Consider the following 12,160-nt stretch of genomic DNA (forward strand, 5'->3'; position numbering starts at 1 on the left):
ATCATTCAAAGTAAACCTCTGGCTCACAGCTGCCCTTCATCACCACCCACCCACTCAGGGGGAGACCTGGAATCAAAGTGCCCCTGTGCTGCATCATGCTGAACGCTACAGTAAATCAACACAACAGCATAAAAACTATCTGGTTATACAGTCTCTTCATCATCTGTAATGCACTATATTAGTACTGCAAAGAATTCCTCTATGAGGTCCCCAAGGGGTCATAACGGAACAATAAACTAGAAAAAAATGGGGCAGAGGGGGCGACCTGAAGATCATTTTCAGTTAAATTCAGCCAGAATGACTACACTAATAGCATGGCTGGTCACTCCATCCATTCATTAAACAAACCACAAAATCATACAATGAGTGATCATTCACACTGGAGGTTATTACGGCTTTAGTGTGAAATCAGCTCTCAAATAGTGCCCTTTTGTTTTACATCACACACCATGTTTCTATATTTAAAAGGCCTGGATTCTATACCAAGAGTAATCAAAACAAATCAGTATATAATCTTGAGATGTGTAGTAATGAGGTAAATCAAAAGTGAAACCTGAGCTGGCAGAGCTACATTGTGAGTTGGCTATGGTTACACTAACATATTTCTTGTGGCTGTTGCTGTGACTGTGATAGTGCAACCTGCATCTTTCTACATGTTTAAACTACAGAGAAGATAATGGAGCTATGCAGACTTATGCTGCAACTTGTTTCACTTTGTTGCTGGCATGCAGTAAAAATCCTCAATCATAGAATGGCCAGGTAACATGAACATGAATACATTATTCATGCCTCTCCAGGATAGGAGACGTTTCGTTGTAAAACCATTCCTAGAATCTAAAAGACACCTTGACGCTAGAACAGTTGGCAAACTGAAAGACAGGTTACCAACACAGGGTAGCATGTTACAAGATGCAGTTTGTCTGCCCATTTGTTGCCTGTTTGGAAGAAACACTGGGAAATTAACAGTAAGTTCACTTAGCAGCAGGTAAAACTCAGCAACAGAGAGGTACTGAGCACACACAAGACTCTTAGTACTGGTGACATGCACTGACACATTCAGCAAGGTGTCCAGTCGCACATATCAAGCATGATGATACAGATGGGACTAGTACCAGACACAATTGTGCACTCAGGAACAGCAGGGCGGCAACCTTGTCACAGCAGGGTGGTGAGAGACCCTGCCAACATGTGAATACACATCTGTAACTCCACAGGAACCAGTCCTGTCTGTTAATGAGCGCCTGCCCTTACTGAAGTGACAAACTTCGACAGCACTGGTGATGTCAGGTAGACAGGTGTGACCTGCTAAACATTTCTGCATCATTTAAAGCAGATTAAGGACCGAGATCAAGAACACTTCCAACTAAAGCAAATATTGTTTTTTTTCCCCACCTACATATTAATAATGACACGATACATCTTCCAGCTTTGTTGGATAGTTTCTCCATTTCTTAAAAACATAACAGAATGGGGCAGGACTACATCTTGCTCTTTGTTTTTTCTCCAACCTTTAGTGCTGTCCCCCTCCTTAGCCTGCTGATCAGGTCCAATCAATGTTGGCGGTACTCTCTGCATGCCAAGGCAGACATCTGTGCCGGCCAGATCATCCAAAACCATCAAATGAAAGCAAACAAATGCTCTCCCAGGAAATGTTATGTGTGTTTGTGTGAGTATGTGTGTGTATTTGTGTGCCTGAATGGTTAATCAAGTGGCTGGCTGAGGACAGGAACTACATCACACAGGTAATTCTCTTTTGCACCAGATGGACCACCTGCAAGAGAGGGACCCTGCCACCACTACCACTTATCCCTGTGTACCTGCACTGTACCAAGAGTAATGCTGGCTTTCTGTCCTATTAGTTTGTCTTCTACACCTAATCAGTTAATCAGGCAGATAAGTGGAAAAAATGGAAACCAACAGAAACCTGCTTCCTGTAAATGCTGAACTGAAAACCACTGCCTAGACAAGTGTGGCTACTGTTGTAAATCTGAGCTGGCGTGATACAGACTGTCAGCATACCTGCAAACCAATATTGGTTATGTCCACAAAAGACAAAATTAAATGAATGCATAATTAGATTCCAGGACATCTTAACTGAGTATTGATCACCGTTATTCCAAACATGGAAAAAAAGCTAAATCTGTCCATTCTTATCTTCTATAATTTATAATGTCAGACAAGCTTAAAGACATAAATTAATTTAAAACAAGTCTACCAGGAAAAGCAGCAACATCAGCAAGCTACGCTGTATAAGTCATACTCTGGTTTGATTCAAGCTGATAGCCTTTTCTGCCTGTCATTCTTCCTTACTCTCCAATACTGTTCTTGTTCGGAAGAAAAATATAATTGTGGACAGAAATGCAGTATTACATGACGGATTTAACGCAGAATGTGAGAGCAGCTCCCTCCATAACATCTGGCCATCATTGACCATGTAAGGCTGTGTATTTCCAGCTTCACATTATCATGTCGGTGCTGTAAGGTGGTGGTGGTTGTGGTGGTAGTGTTATATTCTGCTAACATGCAGCTGCCTATCTTTAAATTACGATGACATGCGCAGGAGTAGGGGAGATCGAGATGTGGGAGGGAGGGGAATGAGGAGAAAAGAAAGAGGAAGGGGAGAGAGAGGGAGGATGCAGACAGCAAAAGACACAGAATTACAGAATAAAGAGGGGAAAGCATATTAAGAGCAAAGGAGAGGGCCAGATAGAGGTGAAGTGCACTGCTGATGCCTGAGTAACTTCAAAGTAAATTCCGTTCTTTTTTTTTTTTTTACAAAATGAAAACACATAGACACACAGTTACACTACCATGCATGTGATACACGTACACACAGCTGCTTTCCCCTTTCTATGGAAAATGGAAGGTAGCTGGAAGTAGAGCTATTGTTGCTGTTTTGTATGCATTCTCCAATGAAACCCTGATAAAGGCAGTGTGTCAAAATGCTTCCTCTTCGATGTTAAATAATTTGAACATCAAAGGAGCAACTTTATTTTCCCTAAATGTTGGGAATATGAAGCCTTTCGCGATTTTGTTAGCAGCTTACAAAAATCTTCTGTCTGAAATATTTTCATCACCACAACCACCACTCCCAGTCGCAACTGTCAGTCTGCCAGTCTATAGTACTGTCCCCAAAATCTCTAAGTTGACTTCTTCCTGCCTGTCTATCTGCACCTGACTAAACCCTCCCCTGCTGTGCTATTCTTCAGTCTACCTCCCTGCCTACTTGCCAGTCTATCTGCATAATTGCCGGCATGCTCACCACGGCTTGACAGTGAGTAATGAGTAATGTGTGATCAAACACTCAAGGAGAAAGTGCAGCTTTTGAAATAATTAACGGCTTTAAGTGCAAGAACACTTAATTGGACTTTATGAACTTGAACACCATATGGGATCCACATTAAAACATGAAGCTTCTTGGCCAGATGCTAAGACCATCTGACAAACATACTGTACAGTGTTTGCCTTATGACAAACTACTGAAATACCACAGACAGATCTACTACAGCTAATAAAACATAAAGTGAGTGCAGCTCCACCAAACTGTACTTTTCTGTCCAGCCAAGATTTTTGGACACAACATGAAGTAGTTACTCTTTGGCCTTTTTTTGTTTGACTCAAGGCTTTTAACTATCTATTAACTTCTTTGTCAGACATTCGGGTAATTGCTTTTTTAAAATCTAAATGGCTAATTTTTAGTTAGAGGACATAAAACAAAAAAAAAGAGCTACAATCCCACTGAGCATTGTTCTTTGGTCTATTACAGAAATGTTTAAGAACAGGCCAACTGTCAAATTCATACCCCAAACAAATAGGGGGAAGCATATTACCAGAAAGCTGGGGTGTCCACCCCTATTGTAAGAAACAAGAAACTGAACCCTTTGGTTATTTCCATCTTATCAATATTTGCCAATGGTATTTGAAGCTTCAAAGGTTTGAAGATGTGATTTTAGGGCATTCAGTTTGAAGTAAGTGTCACTTTTGAGGCCATAGTTTACTGTTCTGTTAAGGAAAAAGTCCAGTCAACTTTATATAATTCAGTCTTGATGATATCGCCATCACAGACTCGACAGACTTGTTCAAATCACACGCGAAAACTCTCGTGGAATATAATATTGTGTATTCTATTTTAGTGTCAGTTTCACCTTCAGTTTTGAATTTCTCTCTGTAGGGATTCGTGCCAAGTGATTTGTCTGCTGGGTCTCTCTGTTCTACTCTGTGATTATAAAGAACGGGTGTTAATGATGAAACGGTGTTCTGGAATAATTGCTACCTCCTCTTTGATGAAAAGTTCTTGGTCTGACAAGCAGTGGGTAGTTTGTTGTCCTCCACAGTGAAGCCATGCACATTCTCCATGTGTCTGTCTCAAAATGTCCTTGAGCACAGTCAGGCAGAGCCGAGGTATGAGCTGTGCCCACTGCACCATCACCATAACCAGCAGTGCTGGCATATAGCCCCCCCTGCCTGTGACAAAAAATTGTGCAGGAGATTTCAATGATGATGGAGCTGCTCTGCACACCTGCACGTTCAAAAATATCACATTATAATTTCAGATGACAGGTTTACAAATTCTCACGGGTTTGTGTCATGACATGAAGAGTTTCATCTCAAAACATGTTCAAAAGCACTGATCAGATTCTTCTTCTCTTATTCTTCTCTTCTTCTCTTATTCTTTATTTAAACAGGATGCTCATGTGGAGGGGACCAAATAACATTAACACCTCACAACGTGATTCAACTGATACAACACAACTGCAACCTCAGAAAGGACTACACCAACACTTCACTGTCACGGTCTCAAAAAATGTAACACTGTTAGCTTTACAGAGATAAAAGTTTCAAATATGTTGATGATAGTGTGTCCACTTCCTGTAAATTACAGCAAATACAGAGGAAGGGAGCTGCCGATTAAGTAAGCGAGTTAGTCAATTGGTTCTTGCTTTCTTAGATCGAAAGGCTCTGTGGATGATTTAATGACAGTGGGACAGAGCAGACACTTACAACAGTGCTGCTTGAGAAATGAAATAAACAACTCAGTGAACTCGAAAAACAAAGTAGCTTCACTGCGTAAACATAGGTTGTGTGAAACCTGCACCACACTGCTAGTTTCTGCAGTGATTTGTTTGTGAAACTGTCTAAAGTGGTGCACAATGTTCGGGGAATCCCCAAACACACGTACATGCGCACATTAGATAGCAGCTGCACTGCAATACTGCATTGCAATATCCAAGTGCGCACGCACACACACACACAGACACACAACCAGAGAGAGAGAGAAAGGCACGTTAACTGACATTGTCTCTGAGGTGAATTGTTATATAACAACCACACAGAGAGCCTCCTTTCAGCCACCATCAGTGCTCTCTAATTGGGTTGAAAGCAGCTGTCATGCTAACTAAGCGCAGCAGACAGAGTCTGACGAAGAAAAAGGTTATTTTGGAAACCAATGCAGGAGCCTGAAAAGAACTGCAGCTCCAGCTCATATCAGGCGAAAAAGAAGATATAGCGGAGAGGGAAAAAAAGGAGAGAGGAGATGAGTCAGAGTAAGAGCTAGACACACACATAGAAACACACACTTCCATGTATATGTGCACTTAGCCTATGTCGGGTTATAAATCGTGAGGGGCTTTTGAAGAAAAGCAGTTGGCCAGGCAACCCCGATAGCTGCAGGGGTTGCTGTGTGTCACTGCAGAGTGAGATCGAGAAGCGAGAAAGTGAGAGCTGCTGATGATATGCTATAGTTGTGAGATGACTGGGTTAGAAGCCCTAATGGACCCCATCGTTCACATCTATGAAAAACATCCTCACCTAAAAAGGACATTTAGGGGCTCAATAATATGTTAAGGTGTGCCACTGAAGGCGACTCCATCTGTCCTGCTCTGTCTTCCTGACTTCCACATGCCCCTTTTTTTCCTTTTCTGCTTCAGCAGCACACACACCAATTCTGGCAGGTGTGCAGATGTCACCTTTCCTCTCGCCTTGGTCCATGTTTTTTTATATTCAACTGCCTGCCCGCTCTCACTCCACCTCTCTCTTCTTTCAGTGGAACATCTTTTCATTAACATTGCTTCATTCTTTGATCATTTGCAACAAAATAACTGCCTTTTTTTGTCTTGTCATTCCTTCTGCTCTGCAGCCTGAGTATTTTGTCCAGGGCCTATCTAGTGAGCAAAATGGCATTATACAATATAAGCCTCATTGCCAGGCTGTGGAACGAGAGACAGAGATGTTAAGAGTAAACCTGCCTGGAGCAGTGATGTGGATGCACATTAACAACTTTAACCAAATCAATACTACCATTTTATTGCCTGGTATATTGAAATATAACAAGGAAATGCAGCATTTACCCATGATCACTGAGAAACCAGCCATCCCAAATGTTGTCTGTACATAGTGATCTAATAATAAATAATGGTATAGTGTTAGCTTAGAGATGTCGAGGATGTTCTGGTACTTTAGCAGGCTGCCTCTGGCAGGAAGGAGATCATCTTGTAAAATAGGAGCAGATTGGCTCTCTCCTGATTAATTCTTCAATTAAACTAAACTCCCGGCCCGACTCCTCCGAAACATCGAATCTTGCTGTCAATCAACTTGAACAGGATCTCAGGGGAGTGGAATTATAAGGTAGGGGGAGTAAAGTGAAACATGTTTTACTGTATTTAATGTTTTTCTCTAAAGCTTCGTTGTCCTGTAGTAATTGGGGTTTTTTTCTAAATAAGAGAGATGGGTGTAGATGGTGACAGAATGGCATAAAGGATAGACAGACAGATAGACAGAAAGACAAATAGATAGACAGATAGCTAGACTTTATTGATCCAGTAAGGGAAATTGTTGAGGAAAAGCAATGTTGAGGAATTGCTGAGGAATAAACAGAAACTAGAGGCTTAAGAGTGTCTATCTTTTCAGAAAGACTATCATTAACAATGACCTCACGTGCTTCTCCAGGGAAAAGAAAGCATCCAAGGCAGAGCTTTGTTCAGTTCTGAGTAATCGGCACAGTATCACCGTGCCAAGTGAAGTCTTTCCTGTAACTCTTGTAACAAAAGGCAACGCTACAAACAATGACACGATCACACACCAAACAGCTCGGTTGAGGATTCATGAATCAGAGCCAAGCACATGACATGTACAGGGAAATAAGCACGATATTTAACTTTTGTTCAAAGAAGCCCAACAGATGGGACTCTGTGCTATCTCCTCTGACAGAATGCAATATGATAAAATATATATGAAGATATATTTTTATTTAAGGTGGACAAGTCACACCTACTGTGTTCTTTTTTTTTAGCTACTCTAGCAGCATGGCTTTAGAGGTGGCAATGTCAGTTGCACCACCTACGACCAGACTGAAATAACAGCAGGTCAAAGTTTTCACTTATCCAGTGAAGTACGCATCTCAACACCTACTCAATGGATTACTACAAATTCACGGTTCCTAGACAATGTATCCAGGGATCCTCTGACTTTTCCATGAGGTCTAAATTTTAATTTGTCTGGTACTTTTGGTTATGACCCTCTGTCAGCCACAGATGTACTTTGTATTTCATAGTAAATAGGAAAGGTTTGCATGCTAACATGCTGAACCAAGACACTGAACATGGTACACGTTAGCATGTTAGCATACTGACAATAGTGTGTTGCTCAAACCACTACTGTGCAAAAGTATAGCCTCACAGCACTGCTATGCCAATAGACTGTAAGTCTTGTTTCTTTGTTACAGGTTAAATTAAACTGCTGCACCCATGCCTGCGGTACACTATTATAACATAAAAAAGCCTTGATGAACATTCCCGAAAAATGTCATCAACACAATGCCTGGTAGGCTCTGTTAAGACTGTGTACAAAGACCATAGGGAAACTGCAGTAGAGTCAACCTCTTTACATGTGCCGTTTGTAATGGTTACAACTTTCACGGCTTACGGTATCATAACCATACCCACTTGAACCCAGCTGAATGTAGAATGAGTCTGTTTTAATCTGTTTCACCACCAGACTCACTACCTTCAGAGAATAATGCATCAAACAAGTGGATGACAAATGGGCTTGTGGGGATTTTACTAATCCACACACAGTATGACACATGGTGCAGTCCACATGTAATATGTCTCACAGAATAGTAGCGGCACTGAGTGTGACACTTGCTCGAGAGGGTTTCTAACCAAGAAAGGTCTTGCAAAACATACTGAGTCATCATTAGTTTTGAGGCTGAATGCTTGTAGCTTGTGTGCAATAAGGCGTAGACTGTGAATTTATTCGCAAGTTGTGTTCTGGTTTTTGGTTAAATCTCTGAAATAATGGTATACTCACAGCTCTGACTACTCATATGAGCATGTGCATAGACAAATTCTGAAATTTTGTTTTTCTAATGCCATTAGATGTTTGGATGAATGCTAAGATTTACACAGGTGTTTATTAGAAAAGTATTTTTGTCATAATTTCATTTTGCTTCCTTCATTTTGTTTGTGCCAAATATGGTTTGTTGTGCAGCTGGAAATATGGTATTACAGCATATATTGGTGAAAGGAGAGGGAAGAACTTCGGTGACGCTCTCATCTCTGCAAATGCAACAGAAAAAGAAATCTGCAGTCATACATGAGAGAACTGGCACTGACCCTAACATCTGCGCACAAATAAAACCCCGTTGTTAAAAACTAAACGAGTCTGACCACCGTCCTCTTCCATTTGTTTCCCTGTGGGCCAGGATCCTGACCTCAGATTACTCATCCGATCCTAGATTTGAAAGTTTTTTTCATGGAAGCACTCCATTGCTTTTCAGCATGACAAGCTGCTTAATCTGCGTCCGCAAACCACCCGGGGATCAAAGAGCATGATATAGCTTCTTACAGGAGTCCTTCCTGTGCAGCTAAATGGGCATGCACGGTCAAATGGCATCTGAGGTAAACAGCATGGCATTCAACTGTTTTGTCATTTTAAGGGATAGAACAGTATAAAATGGAATGGAATAGAATAGAATAGAATAGAATAGAATAGAGTATCTAAAATAGTGCAACTATTCTTAACATAAAACTATGAGATTTTTTTAACTTCAAGGTACCAGAGCACTACAAGACAGATCACACAAACAAAACCGACTGAAAGTCTGGATGACAAACTTAAAATTTCTGACAAATGTGTCCAGCTGTTATGCACATGAACAGACCCTGATTACTCTTGAGGATCAGTTTGATATGGGAAGCATACATGTGATGACAAGACGAAGGTGGGGATCACACACTACTTGAGTCCATCATCTTGTAAACCTCACAAAAAAACATAAAATAATACAAATAAATATGAAGGTGACACCTTTCTGGTGTGATTCTCTTCACTTTTCTCACACTCTTTCTAGTTCTTGGTGACTATTAGCACACATTAGGATTTGACTTGTATTAAAGACTTAAGGAGTTTTCCAGATTCATGTTGTAAGATCAAATGTTTGAAATAATATTGATGGTCTCTAAAGTGACTAAAGCCCTTAATCCTCAGAATTACAAGTTAATTTGTGCTAACTGTCCACCAAGTTCCAGTCTAATGCAGGAGCAGGCTGAACATCAGTCATAAGAATAAATAACAGCAGAATAAATCAGATAACATTTATATTATATATTTTGTGTTGTTACATCAGCCATTGCCGAGGCACAAACTCAGCAAGAAATGTTTTATCATCCTTGCTTGATACATTGGTACCATTTACTGTATGTCCACTTTTGTTTGTTTCTGTCTCTCTCTGAATGTTTTTCTACAGCTACTTTACACACAATATGTTTTTATTACTGTCCCTACTTGTATTTAAATAAACCACCTGCCTGTCTGCCAGTTATCTCTTTGAACTTCTCCTTTCCCTGCTTGCCTCCTGTGTGCCTGCCTTCCTCCTTTCCTGCCAGTGGTTCATTATATAATGGCAGAGTCTTCCTAAGGGGGTGGGGGTGTTGGATCTGTTGTGATCCTATGCCGGGTGGGGACTGACATGTGCATGTGAGAAATTGGTATCTGTAAACAATCTGTCAGATGGTGCCACCAAGCATGCAGAACTAATATCTTCAATAATAGCTGGCCAAACATCTGGCCCTGGTGATGGGCTTGTGCCATTGTCTCGGAAGAACGACCACTGGTTCAGGCAAAGGAAGAAAAGGACTGATACTGGTGTTCCAGGTTTCACTGAAAAATAGGACAACAGGCATAAGGCCTAGAAAGATAGACTAGAAATAGAAAGAGACACGGGGATGTTATTCTGGCTTTGAATTCAGCTCTCTACAGGGAGATAAGGAGGAATTCAAATGCACTCAGTAGAGCACGTCTAACTGTTAATAGAACAAAAGAGTGGGCTTACAAAAGATTCACCAGTGGCCATTTTAGTTCACCAGAACACATTTATCTAATTTTTAAGATTTTAATTGTAAGGATGTAAATTATTCTAAACATTTTACCCTTACATACAATCATGGGCTTATATTAATGTATTCACTAAGTGAGATCACAAACGTGTTCCAATACATATGTTCATATTGTGTGCACATTCCTATGCACACGCTAACATGCACAAATTAACTTCCTGCTGCAAGGTCACGGGAAGACAGAGAGGAAAAAAAGACTTCTACTGCCTTCTCCTTGCTCCAGATGAGCCTGTAGAAATCATGAGGGAGTTATTGGTCTAATTAAATGCAACACATGCAGGCTAAGTGTGCTAGAAGGAGACTAAAGACAGAGGAGAGGAGGAAACATACAAAAAAAATGTTTTTAAAAAGGGAAAGAGTAAGATGAAAATAGGAAATCCTGCAAAACAGGGTTCAGATGAATAGCATCATTTTGCCTCAATACAGTGTTCTTCATTCCCTGCTTAATAAAACTGTCATGTTATCAGATCATCAACCAAACTAACAGAAGTAAAACCAAATGCAAACCATTACATTGCAACATTCCACATGTAAAAACACAATAAAATGCTGTAGTCCCCAGTGGCAGTATAAAAAAATACTGTGGCAAAACAGCAGTGCACACTACTAATTCCCAACCCCAACACCCCCTTAATCTCATTAAAAAAATATATTTTGAAGTGAATTTAAATGTTTACATATGAAAAAATATTGGTGGTCCAAGCACAGTTTTAGCAGTTTTAGGATGAAAAAGACTACCTATGCCATTTGATTGGCATAAACATGACCATGAGTTGTCAAATGTGCCTACGTGCACCCCCCAAAAACAGCACTTTGTCTCTAATAGCTTTGCCCCTGCTCAACAAAAGAGAACAATAAGTGTCAAATCACCCATGGCTTGATTTTCCATCATACTGATCTGAATGAGAGAGAAGCAAAGCCTTTGAATCAACCTGTACAAAAGTGTCAAACAAGACCTCGCTGACCAGGACACTTTCTAAACTTACTCATTCAATCAACAGGCAACACACTGAATCTATAATGACAGGTCAGGAACAGAGATAGATAAAAGCTATTAGTCACTGTCTTTCACTGCACCACACACCCGTGTGTGTGCACAAACAATCTCAGCGCTGACAGATTCTCACATAATGGGTGACTGGAACTTAAAGTCTTTTCACCTGGAAAAGATCAATTAGAAAAACACAGATGCTTATCGTACTGGATCCAATGTGTGATGTGACATTATGCTCAACACAAGTGGGTGTCAATGTCAAGTGACTCGCTGCAAGTGCTTAGATCCTGCCTTTCAACCCATCCCATGAACACTTGCTATTTGAGGTGAGATTTGGTGAAGTAAAATCCCTGCCAACAAACTAATTCCCAGAAAGCTGTAGAATTTTGTCATTGAAATAAACTTTTAGCACTTACATTTGTCATCATCAGATATACATATAAGTTTCTCTTGAAAAAAGAATTTATATATTACCTCTCCAATTAACTCTCTAAATTCATCAGTTATCTCTCAGAGGAAAAATAAATCTGAGCTTTGAATCAGTTAACTCTAGAGGGAGCACAGAAATCCACTTTGTTGTTCTGACTGATTGATTGTTGACAGTTTTTTGAATAAAACAGTACGTTTAGTTTAAAATTTTAGACAAAACTAGAGAAAGTGACCAAGAAAAAAAATAAAGAAAAGCTATGACTGCAGAAATAAAACATCTACAGTAAGCATATGACATGTCCAGTCAGTTCTATTTTGTTTCTTTAGTCCAAAATCCCAACTC

The sequence above is a fragment of the Toxotes jaculatrix genome, chromosome 3, assembly GCF_017976425.1.
Source record: "Toxotes jaculatrix isolate fToxJac2 chromosome 3, fToxJac2.pri, whole genome shotgun sequence".
Lineage (NCBI taxonomy): Eukaryota > Metazoa > Chordata > Actinopteri > Toxotidae > Toxotes > Toxotes jaculatrix.